The sequence below is a fragment of the Prionailurus bengalensis genome, chromosome B2 (genome assembly GCF_016509475.1).
Source record: "Prionailurus bengalensis isolate Pbe53 chromosome B2, Fcat_Pben_1.1_paternal_pri, whole genome shotgun sequence".
NCBI classification, from domain to species: Eukaryota; Metazoa; Chordata; class Mammalia; order Carnivora; family Felidae; genus Prionailurus; species Prionailurus bengalensis.
The window spans coordinates 98,312,592-98,325,769 of record NC_057349.1 but is presented as its reverse complement, the minus strand read 5'-3'; the positions used below and the strand labels follow the sequence as shown (position 1 = coordinate 98,325,769).

At 35.9% G+C, this 13,178-nt stretch overlaps 1 protein-coding gene across 1 annotated transcript in view; it reads right to left on the bottom strand.

Moving 5' to 3' along the window:
• Nucleotides 1–13,178, bottom strand: part of CEP57L1 (centrosomal protein 57 like 1) — a 75,526-nt gene that overhangs the window by 36,738 nt on the left and 25,610 nt on the right. The window lies entirely within an intron of this gene.

The window sequence follows — 13,178 nt, the reverse complement described above, 5'->3', positions numbered from 1 at the left end:
CTCCGGGCTGTCAGCACAGAGCCCGACACAGGGCTTGAACTCACAGACCACAAGATCACAACCTGAGCCGAAGTCGGATGCTTAACTGACTGAACCACCCAGTTACCCCTGGAAGACAAGTAATTGTATATGGGTTAATAAAAGACATAAACTAACAACAACAACAACAACAACAACAACAACAACAAAGAAGAGATTGTTTCAAGAAGGAGAAAGTAGTTTAGATTAAAAAAAAAAAGTCAATTGATTTTGAAGAGGAAGAGACCACTGATGGTATAATGTAAGAACTAAAGATAGTTCCAAGGGCCCCATACTAAAAGGGCAACTAGAGGAAGATAAATTAGCAAAAGACATACAAATTTGATTCAAATTATGATGTCTTTTTGAAGAGAACTTCAATTACCTGACTTAAAATCACAGAGCACTCATAAAGTGCGTCCTAACATTCATCCTGAGTTAACCTGCCGTAAGTCACAGTGCAAACAAACAACTATACAGAGCATGCAAACCACTTGCACAGAATCAATAATTTTCATTCTTGAAAACTTCTATGGCAGGTAAGAAAACCATATACAATTTCATTGACTGTACCCCCCAAATTCATATGTTAAATCTCTAACCTTCAGTATTTTAGAATGTGACTATATTTAGAGTAGGGCATTTAAAAAGGCGATTCAGTTAAAATAAAACCGTTAGGATGGGTTCTAATCCAATTTAACTGGTGTCCTTATAAAAAGAGGAAATTTAGATACACAAATAGATATATCAGGGATGTGTGCACACAGAGGAAAGACCAAGTGAAGGCATGTGGGAAGACAACCATCTGCAAGTCAAGGAAAGAGGCCTCAGAAGAAACCAAATCTGCTGACATCTTGATCTTGGACCTCTGGCATCCAGAACTGTGAGAAATAAATTTCTTTATTTAAGCCACCCAGCCTGTGGTATTTGTTTTGAAAGCTCTATTAAAGCTAATACACTGACTGCAACTCATAATTTTGTTGCACAGTGAAACATTAAGAATAGTGACAAGGACATAATAACAGAAGCCTAAGGTTTATGCAATTTAGGGGATGTAATAAAGTTATTTGCAATTTAGAGTTTCCTGCTTGATAAGATGTGAAACAATTATGTAATTCTGCCTTGATTTATTTTCCTCTATAATTGACCTTTAGTAACTTCTTAACCTTAATAAATTGAATGGGAAGTTATTAATGGGCTATCCTGTATGCAATTTAAAATAATTAAAAATTTCCCAGCATAATCAAATGGGAGAATAAAACTAAAATTATGCTTTTGACTCATATTTAATTTATATGTAATTTTATTAGTTTTTGACCCAAATATTAGCATTTTTACCTAATATACTGTAAAATATTCCCTTAATAGTTTATATTAAAAGTGCAAGAATACTGCTATAGACTTAAGAATTAAAGTGTCATTCAAAAATTATAGCGTTGTAAAATTAAAAAAATATGAGACATTTGCGTTGCAGGGATATTCAAAATAACTAATCTGAAGGTTAAGTTACAATCAATTTCAGAACACAGTGAAATAGAGTCTGTTTTTTAAAAAAACATTATCTTGTATTTTCCTCTGAAAAGTATTAAGAGGTAACAAAGGCTATTTCAAGTTTTTTAGTTTTCTGACACAGTAGTGACTATATTCAAAATGTTTGAGAATATATGGAGAAGGCCATGGTACCATAAGTCTGTATAAATCATAAATATTTGGGAGTTCTAGAATTGATAGGAAAATTTCACATATCCATTTAAAACTTATATCAGCTGCAATCTTCTCATTTTATAGATGTATGAGCCAAAGTCCAGAGACACTAATTAATATGCTTAAAGTCACACAGCTCAAGTTTCCTGCACTCCAAAATCCATGACACTAGAGAAAAATATTCTCTCTTAAGAACTCTGGTTGATTTACATTTATTAAACAAAGACTACCCTAATGGAGAGTCATCAGGAAAACGCCTCCTGAAGAGAAATGGGAAGTAAGAAACACTGAATCAAACATAAAGGTATGTAATCTTAGTAAAGTCTAAAAGCATCTTAGAGGCTATCTATTCTAACCCTTTCTTTCAATACAAACTTATTCTCACACTATTTTTAACAGGTCATTTAAGCTCGACTGTATGTCTCCAGAGAAACAGAGCTCACTATCTTCCTGATGAATTCAAAGCTGCTTTCTCTGATTTTTCTGGATGATACAGATTTTAAGAGAAAAAAGTAGAGCTTCTATATTTATTGATGTAGATGTTGCATTGAATATTTAATGTGATAACTATTATATATTGAATTCATCTAACAAAAACTTACTGCAGAATTTAGAATCGTTTTCAAACTTAAAATTTCATCATTTACTGGATCTGAAAGGCCTGTAAAAGAGCAATCCCATCCCCTGTTTGAGGGCAAATTTGATAAATCAAATGGAGATGACTCAATCATATAACTGATCATTCATTTCTGATTAATTCTCAGTAGACTTGACTGGATCCAGATTAGCACAGCTGAATACTAACCTAGGAGATAACTTTAGCATACTTTGGTCACCAAAACCAGCAGATTTCTCCCTTCTAAATACCTTAAACTCTACTTTAATAGAGTTTTTTAAAAAATAATTTACTACATATATAATACATATATGTATAGTTAAAGGAATTACAATAAAAAAAATTTCTGTATATCCACACCTAGATTAAGAAATAGTGTTACAGTGCTATGGAAGCCCTCTGTGTGTCTTCCCTAATTCTTGCTTTGAATTTTGTGTTACTCATTCTAATACCTGTTAAGTTTTATCATATTTGTATGTATCCTTAATATACAATATATTGTTTGGTGTTGATGGTTTTTAAACTTTACATAAATGATATCACACTTTTTCCATTCAAAGAATCTTGCTGTTAATGCTGGAACATGAAGCTGTATGGCATTCGTTTTTCCCTGCTATATAGTATTCTACCATATAACAGATCTTAGAAGGCATTAATTCCAATCACTCCCCTCCAAATACTATGATTCTGAAATTTTTAGTTCTATTTTTATTTTAACTACACAAAATAGACAATATTATTTTGATTTATAAAGTCAGTGTTTGCTATGTTCACCTATAAGTTTTCTTTGCTCACTGTGGTACACATTATGATGAACTACCTGGATTCCCTTTCAGGAATGTGAACTTTTTCCACAGCTGCTGGGAATCCTGCCAGAAAGTGGCTCTTGGCTATTGGCCCTCTTTGGGGTTGTTTTGTCTAAAGAATACTATCTCACCTAAGGTCAAGGCTCCTTCCAGGAGCAGCCCACATCCAATGAGGGCTGCTCATCCAAAAAGGCCTAACCCTCTTGTCCTAACTCAAGTGAACTCTGAAGGATCACCCCATCTCCAGAGCTTCCTGTAGTATCAGTGAAACCTTTGTTGGGTCTTCAATGAAGCTTGACTTCTTTGCCTAAAAGAGCTTCCTTCCTCTCCCTACCACATGTGTTGATCCCAAGAACACTCTCTAAAGGTATATGCTTAGAACTTTATGGGGATACTTCAAAACCAGTATTTAAAGCACTTTTCTTCAGAGAAGATTTCCATCTTAGGGCACCCAAACCCAAGGCACCATTAAACTGAACTTTTATATTGAGATTTGTTTTTGCCAGTGTGAATTCCAACTCCAAACCCACATCGGAGTAGAACTGTGATGAGGAGAGATTCTTTTTGTCCACTCCATTCACAGCCAAGGATGAAACAAACAGTGTCATTCTGTTTTTGTTTTTGTTTTAAGTAGGCTTCACGCCCAGTGCGGAGACCAATGCAGGGCTTGAACTCACACAACCCTGAGATCAAGACCTGAGCTGAGATCAAGGGTCGGAGGTTTAACCAACTGAGCTACCCAGGTCCCCTAATGGTGTCATTCTGAAAGGCGGTTATTTTCCCGTCATTAACAGAAAGTTTTATCCTTTGGGGATCCCAGCTTTACACTGCAGTGTCCAGACTTACCTCTGAGCATGCCCATAAGAACTTATCTCCTGCCCCATGCAAGCAGAAACACCTCCTTAATGCCCAGGTGTTGGGCCATGAGGGATCAGAAGGTGACCTCAAGGATAAAATGGGTTCTAGAGCTCCTTTATCCCCATGGAACTGGGCTTGCTCATTGCATACAGCCTCATATTTTCCACTTACTTTGCTTCCAACTCACCCATATATATATATATATATGTTTTAACCTATAAATGTTTTAACATTTTATACATCATTTACGTGTTCTTTACCAGAGGTTTCTCTGAACATCAAATCTGTCATATTGCTTGAAACTGTAACAGCTTTAGACCTACTTAAGAGATGCTAAATGTTTTAGACAAACACAGAATGAGACTTATGCTTTAAAAAAGAAAAAGAGTTTATAACTTTCCATTCAGCTAAAGTTCTCAAAGCTACTCCATACTGTAAAGTTTGTTTTTCTTCAATAGCAGAAGGTGACTATTACTTGGCTACTCATTAATTAAATAGAGTTCGCTAAGAGGATTCAGACAGTAGAGTTCCTGGTAAACAATCTGTAAACTGAGAATAAGAAAAGCACACTATAGGGGCATCTGGCTGGCTTAGTTGGTAGAGCATGCAACTCTGGATCTCGGGGTTATAAGTTCAAGCCCCATGTTGTGTACAGAGATTTCTTAAAAGTGAAATCTTAAAAAAAAAAAAGTACACTATATATCTAAATTTTAAAAATATGTAATGACTTTATAGGAATACTATAATTATTATATTCTAAAATTTCAGAAGCAGTTTAATCATTATACTTCAATGATTATCATGTATAATATATATATTTAATAGTAGCAGCAAATCTTACATTTAATATATTGACCACTTGACATTCCAATTGATCTATTTAACACAATTCATAATTAACTTTAAATTAAATAGCCCTTATTGGATTTGAAAAATCATTTTTGAATGGATAAAGATGTGGTATATACCTACAATGGAATATTAGCCATCAAAAGGAATGAAACTTTGCCATCTGCAACAACATGGATGGAGCTAGAGTGTATCATGCTAAGCAAAATAGTCTGTCAGAAAAAGACAAATACCATATGATTTCACTTATATGTGGAATTTAAGAAACAAAACAGATGAATATATGGGAAGGTGGGAAAAAAAGAAAGAAAGAAAGGGAAATAAACCATAAGAGATTCTTTACAATAGAGAACAAACTGAGAATTAAGGGAGGGGGTGGATGGGGGATGTGCTAAATGGGTGATGGGTATTAAGGAGGGCACTTGTGTTGAGCACTGGGTGTTATATGTAATGAATCACTAAATTCTACTGCTGAAAACAATATTACACTATATGTTAACTAACTAGAATTTACATAAAAATTTGAAAAGAAAACATCATTTTTCAGCCTTCATAGTAAAGACTGATTTAGGCAAGAAGCATTAATGCTAAATTCAAGGGTAGAAATTTTGATGAGAACTAGAATATCTGCATGGTCTTAAGCGTCTCTTCCACAGATTGCTTATAAGATGCAAGAAAAAAAAAGCAGTAACTATATAATAAAGAAACAGAACACTTTGAGTGATTAAAATTAACATAACCCCTAAGAGGTTAAGAGGGACATTGTGCCTCTGAATGTGAAACTCTGAAAAAGACATGTCACTTAAGCAGTATTCTGGCCAGGAATGTATAACCTGAATCTCAACATAACAAAACATCATCAAAGCTCCAAAGGAAAAACATTCTATTTTTTATAAAGGGGGAAACTGTTTTCTTTAAAAAAGAAATATGTCTTTAATATGTTAAAAGACAATCACACTTTTGGATACATCCAAAAGAATTGAAAGCAGGGTCTCTTGAAAATGTATCTGTACAACCATGCTCATACCGGCATCATTCACAATAGTCAAAAGGTAGAAGCTACCCAAATACCCATCAATGGCTAAACAAAATGTATACACATACAATGGAATAGAATTTGGCCTTAAAAAAAGAAATTTTGACATATATGAAAACATGGATAAACATTGAGGACAGATGTTAAATGAAAAAAGCCAGCTACAAAAAGACAAATAATGTATGATTCCCTTCTAAAAGGTGTCTAGAGTAGTCAAACCCATAGAATCAGAAAGTAGAATGGTGGCTGAGGAGAGGTGTATAAAGGGAGTTAGAGTTTCAGTTTTCCCAGATGAAAAAGTTCTGTAGATTGGTTACATAACAATGTGTGGTAGGGGAGACAAGTTAAAAACAACATATGACTCAATGGGATCAGTTCCGTAACAAAAGCATACACAGAGTGTCATGGGAATACAAGAGAGAGATCATCTAACTCTTCCTGATTGGTGGAAAAATAAGTAAAGCCAGAAATAATTTAAAATTCCAAACAGTTTTGAAAGAGGAGTTTAGGTAAATATGCCAGAGTGGACATACACACTAGCTTTTGCTCCCTCTTGGAAACACACCAAAATAATATTAAAATGCTTTTTTAAAAAAGATATAAACTGCAAGGACAATAACAAAATTTTGGAAAAATAGAAAACAGATGTACAAATAGTAACAGATTTAGCTAATGCAAAAGAGGCAGTCTCCTAACCCAAGTAAGAAATGATTTTTTAAGTTTACCCTGCAGAACCTCCAAATGGCTCAGAAATCAGCTGTACTTCTCTAAGAGTTAAGATACAGCCAAACACTAGGAAACAGGATGAAAGTTTAGTTTAGAAGTAAATTATACGCCCAAACTCCCTTCACCTCTTTATGGAGCCAGAAGACTCCTTTACCCCCATTTGGGAGACTGAATTTTTTTTTTTTTCCTTCTATGAAGAGAGAATTACAGAGTATATCTGGATTGAGGGACACTCAGCACAGGTGACGGTAGGGTAAACATTCAGCTCTGAGAATACTGGTACTCTGTATACTTAAGTGGAGAGGGGACGATCCTTAGGGACAGAAGATGACTAGCTCAAGTTAACAAAGATACTAAAGACGATAAAATAAATGGATTGGATGGATTTAGAGTTTCCAATCAGTTTTTTAGTGCCTGACTCTGAGGTAGAAGTTGTTTGTTTAATCAAGGCTTAGCAGACATTGAGGAAGAATGTGAAAGAGACCAAAACAAGCAAACAGTGGCTTAACAGGAATACAAAATTTGGATATACTGACTTAGTAGAGATAGAATGTAAAACAACTGACGGACATGATAGACCCTAGTGAATCTGGCTGGAGCAAAGTAAATAAATGTTGGCAGTAACAGATGGCTAAAAAGGTATGCAAGGGCCAAACCACAAAAGATTTTGTGCATCACACTAGAGTTTGTCTTTTGTAGGATCAGGCAACGTGGAGCCAATGAAATATATAAAGGAAAATAACATGATCATGTTTGCATTCTCACAAGGTTATCCGGATAGCTCTGAGATAGACAGACTGGAGGGGGAAGAATTATTGGCAGGGGCACAAATTAAGAGGTTGATGAAGTAATTAAGACAAGGAAAAATACAGGCCTGAATTAAGACTGGTGTAGATGATATGAACATTTGGGGGAGGGGAAGGAAAAAGAAAAAAAAGAGGTTAGAGTGGGAGAGAGCCAAAGCATAAGAGACTGTTAAAAACTGAGAACAAACTGAGGGTTGATGGGGGGTGGGAGGGAGGAGAGGGTGGGTGATGGGTATTGAGGAGGGCACCTTTTGGGATGAGCACTGGGTGTTGTATGGAAACCAATTTGACAATAAATTTCATATATTAAAAAAATAAAATAAAATAAAAAATAAAAAATAAATAAATAAAAAAAGAGACTAACCAGAAAAAAAAAAAAAGGACTGGTGTAGATGAGATAAACATGAAAGATACTTAGGAGATACAATCGCGGGGCACCTGGGTGGTTCAGTAAGTTATCATAACAAGTGCCCTCCTCAATACCCATCACCCATCTAGCCCATCCCTTTGCCCAACACCCCACCAGCAACCCTCAGTTTGTTCTCTATGTTTATGAGTCTCTTATAGTTTGTCTCCTCCTTGTTTTTATCTTATTTTTGATTCCCTTCCCTTATGTCCATCTGTTTGGTTTCTTAAATTCCACATATGTACGAAACCACATGGTATTTGTCTTTCTCTGACTTATTGTGCTTAGCATAATACACTCTAGCTTCATCTACGTCATAGCAAATGGCAAGATTTCACTCTTTTTGATAGCTAAATAGTATTCTATTATATATAAATACCACAATGTCTTTATCCATTCATCAGCTGATGGACATCTGGGATCTTTCCATAGTTTGGCTATTGTTGATTAGTGCTGCTATAAACATTGGGGTGCATGTGCCCCTTCAAATCTTTATTTTTGTATCCTCTGGGTAAATACCTAGTAGTGCAATTGCTGGATCATAGGGCAGTTCTATTTTTAGTTTTTTGAGGACCCTCCATACTGTTCTCCAGAGTGGCTGCACCAGTGTGCATTCTCACCAACAGGATAAGAGGGTTCCCCTTTCTCCATATCCTAGCCAACATCTGTTGTTTTTCCTGTAATGTTAATTTTAGCCATTCTAACAGGTGTGAGGTGGTATCTCATCGTGGTTTTGATTTATATTGCCCTCATGATGAGCGATGTTGAGCATCTTTTCATGTGCCTGTTAGCCTTCCCTATGTCTTCTTTGGAAAAGTGTCTGTTCAGGTCTCCTGCCCATTTATTAACTGGGCTGTTTGTTTCTTGGGTGTTGAGACTGACAAATTCTTTATAGATTTTGGATATTAACCCTTTATCTGATATGTCATTTGCAAATATCTTCTCTCATTCCGTAAGTTACCTTTTAATTTTGTTGATTGTTTCCTTCACTGTGCAGAAGATTTTCATTTAGATGAAGTCTCAATAGTTCATGTTCACTTTTGTTTCCCTTGCCTCTGGAGACATGTCTAGAAGGAAGTTGCTATGGCCAAGGTCAAAGAGGTTGCTTCCTGTGTTCTTGTCTAAGATTCTGATGATTTCTTGTCTCCCATTTAGGTCTTTCATCCATTTTGAATTTATTTTTGTGTGTGGTGTAACACAGTGGCCCAGATTCATTCTTCTGCATGTAGCTGCCCAATTTTCCCAACACCATTTGTTGAAGATTAGTTGACCATACAGTTGTGAGTCCATTTCTCAGCTCTCTACTGTGTTCTATTGATCTATGTGTCTGTTTCTATGCCAGTACCATACTGTCTTGATGATTACAGCTTTGTAATATAGGCTTGAAGTCTGGAATCATGGTGCCTCCCACTTTGCTTTTTTTTTTTTTCAACATTATTTTGGCTATTCAAGGTCTTCTCTGGTTCCATACAAATTTTAGAATTGTTTGTTCTAGCTCTGTGAATAATGCTGGTGGTATTTTCATAGGGATTGCACTGAATGTGTAGATTGCTTTGGGTAGTATAGACATTTTAACAATGTTTGTTTTTCCAACACATGAGCATGGAATGTTTTTCCATTTCTTTGTGTCCTCTTCAATTTCTTTCATGAATGTCCTATAGTTTTCAGAAACCAGATCTTTTACCTCGTTTGTTAGGTTTATTCATAGGTATCTCATGGTTTTTGGTGCAGTTGTAAATGGGATTGATTCCTTGATTTCTGTCTCTGCTGCTTTATTGTTGGTGTATAGAAATGCAACATTTCTGTGCATTGATTTTATATCCTGTGACTTTGCTGAATTCATATATCAGTTCTAGCAATTTTTAGGTGGAGTCTTTTGGGTTTTCTACATAGCATATCATGTCATCTGCAAAGAGTGAAATTTTGACTTCTTCCTTGCCAGTTTGGATGTCTTTTATTTCTTTATGTTGTCTGATTGCTGAGACTAAGACTTCTAGTACTATGTTAAATAGTAATGGTGGGAGTGGACTTCCCTGTCTTGTTCCTGACCATAGAGGAAAAGCTCTCAGTTTTTCCCCATTGAGGATGATATTAGCTGTGGGTCTTTCATATGCGGCCTTTATAATCTTGAGGTATGTTCCTTCTATCCCTACTTTCTTGAGGGTTTTTATCAAGAAAGGATGCTGGATTTTGCCAAATGCTTTTTCTACATCTATTAAGAGGATCATATGGTTCTTATCCTTTCTTTTATTAATGTGGTGTAGCAAGTTGATTGATTTGTGAATATTGATCCACCCCTGCAGCGCAGGAATAAATCCCACTTGGTCATGGTGAATAATTCTTTTAATGTACTGTTGGATTTGATTTGCTAGTAACTTTTTGAGAATTTTTGCATCCATGTTCATCAGGGATATTGGCCTCTCATTCTCCTTCTTCAGTGGGGTCTTTGTCTGATTTTGGAATCAAGAATCAAGGTAAGGCTGGCCTTGTAGAGGGAATATGGAAGTTTACCTTCTATTTCTATTTTTTGGAACAGTTTCAGAAGAATAGGCATTAACTCTTCTTTAAATGTCCAGAAGAATTCCCCCAGGAAGCCATCTAGTCCTGGACTCTCATTTGTTGGGAGGTTTTTGATTACTGATTCAATTTCTTTACTAGTTATAGGTCTGTTCACATTTTGTATTTCTTCCTGTTTCAGTTTTGGTAGTTTGTATGTTTCTAGGAATTTGTCCATTTCTTCCAGATTGCCCAGGTTATTTGCATATAATTTTTCATAATATTCTCTTATGATTATTTGTATTTCTGTGGGTTGGTTGTGATCTCTCCTCTTTCATTTGTGATTTTATTTGGGTCCTTTCTTCAAAGAGTCACCTTTATTATTTCTTCTGGGGTTGGTTTAGTGGTTACAAACTCCTTTAGTTTTTGTTTGTCTGGGAAACTCTTTACCATTCCTATTCTGAATGATAGCTTTGCTGGATTGAGTATTTTTTTGCTGCAGAATTTTCCAATTCAGCACATTGAATATATTATGCCACTCCCTTCTGTTTTGCCAAGTTTCTGTTGAGAGATCTGAAGCTAGCTTTATGGGCCTTGCCTTGTAACTTAGGGGCTTCTTTTGTCTGCTACGTCTAGGATTTTTTTTCTTTATTGCTATATTTTGCAAATTTAATTACACTATGTCTTGCTGTTGCTCTGCTTTTATTGATTTTGATGGGAGCTTTTGTGTCTCATGGACCTGGATGTGTTTCCTTCCCCAGATAAGGGAAGTTTTCAGCTATTATTTCTTCAATTAAATTTTCTGCCCCCTTTACTTTCTCTTGCCTCGGAACTCCTATACTACAAATGTTACTTTGTTTGATGGAGTCACTGAGTTCCCCAAGTCTATTCTCATGTTCCATAGCTCTTTTCTCTTTTGTTCAGCTTCATTATTTTCCGTTATTTTATCATCTACATCACTTATTCATTCCTCTGCTTCTTCCATCCTTGTGCTCACTGCATGAAGACCATTTTGAATCTCAGTTATTATATTTTTCATTTCTATTTTTTAACTCTGTGGTAAGGGCCTCCCTGAAGTTTTCCATTCTTTTCTCAGGCCCAGCAATATCCTTATGATTGTTAATTTAAATTCTTGATCAGGCATGTTACTTATATCTGTTTCACTTAGATCTCTGGCCCTGACCTTAACTTGTTTTTTCATTTGGGATGGATTCTTCTATCTTGGCATTTTGTCTAAATCTCTGTCTTCTTTGTATTAAAAAAGCCTGTTATGTTTCCTGCTCCTGAGCATAATGGCTTTATGAAGAAAAAGGTCATATAGTGTCCAGGGCCTGGCCCTTCATAAGAAAATTCTGTGTGCACTTTGCTGCTGTTTTTGGCTGCTCTATCCTTCAGGCCAGTTGTCTGCATGGCTCTCCTTGTCTACAGTGGGCTGTGTTTGGTCCTTGGCCAGAATGTGGAGTGTTTAACTAGATGTGTTCTGGTCTGCTTGTTAAATGAGACCTGATACTACTTCCACTAGAACTGAAGTACTGCATAACTCTCTGGTTGGGAGACATGATGTGGGCAGGGATTTCTGCTGGTCTTCTGGGGAAGGTGACCACCATGATTGGACCGAGGCAAACTTGACCAACAAGAGTAGTACCAACAGAATGCAGGGGTGTGAGACTTGGTATAAGCAGGCTAGGCGTCCAATATTGTTGCTATGTTGTTTACTGTAGGTGGCTCTGTGTTTATGCTGAGGGGCAGGAGAGGCAAATAGTGCCAACCTGCTCCTTTGACCCTGGAGAGGGGTCTCCATGCCTGCTGCCCTCAGGGAAGTACTCCAAGAAGGGAGAATAATCTTCTTTCTATGTGTCCTAGGCATTAATCAGATCACTGTTTCTGCCCCCAGGTTGTTTGCCTGCCTTGTCTCTTGGAGCAGCACAGTGCCCTCAGGGCTAAGCACACAGACCTTTGAAATTCCAGTCTTCAAGCCCTGCTGGTTACTTATGAAAATCATCCCTCTTGTTTTCTCAGCCAATGGCTTTGGGGAGGTGTTCTTGTTCATTCCCCTCACACTAGTTATCTTAAATGAGTTTGAATAGGAGAAATATGATTACATGAGTATAACAATACTTAGTTTTTTTTTATGCCAGTCTTTTATTATAAATTAAAATATAGCATCTAATTTTTATGTGCACAGTTAATTCAACTCAATGCCATGCTATAAGAACTAATTGATTTCCAAGCAAACTCATCAATTGCTGAATTTAAAACATCTAGTGCCATGAAAATTTTATCTAATAATTAGAAAGTTAGATTTTTCCTTACTGAACTTGAATCGAGTAAGTTTAGAACCTAATAATGTCTGATTACTTAAATGATTAGACTTCATCAGCTTTACCTGTAGTTTACCTTGAATATTCAGTTCCTAAGAAAATGCTTCTGATTTAATATAAAGTGAATAAAGAAGAATATAAAATTGTATAATTATAGTCCAATTTTTAAAAGGAATAAAGATAATCATATATAAAAGACTAGTAAGTGTATTAAAATGTTAATAGGTGAACAACAGGAGATTTTCATTTTCTGATTTCAACCTTCTTAAACTTTCTTTACAATAAACACATATCAGTTTTCTAATAAGCAACAAATATCTTTACTAAAATAGTTTCTTCTTAACTAGATTTCTGCAGAGATAAACAGCTGAAGATATACGGTATCAATTATTTATACAAATATCTGTTGGGACACTTACATCTCCTTTTTAAGGGTCTTATGTCTCCTATATCAATATAAACTCAGGGAGGGCAATTATGTTAATTTCTTTTTTAAGTTTCTGCAGTCCAAACTGCTGTGTTCCGCAGAGGGGCAT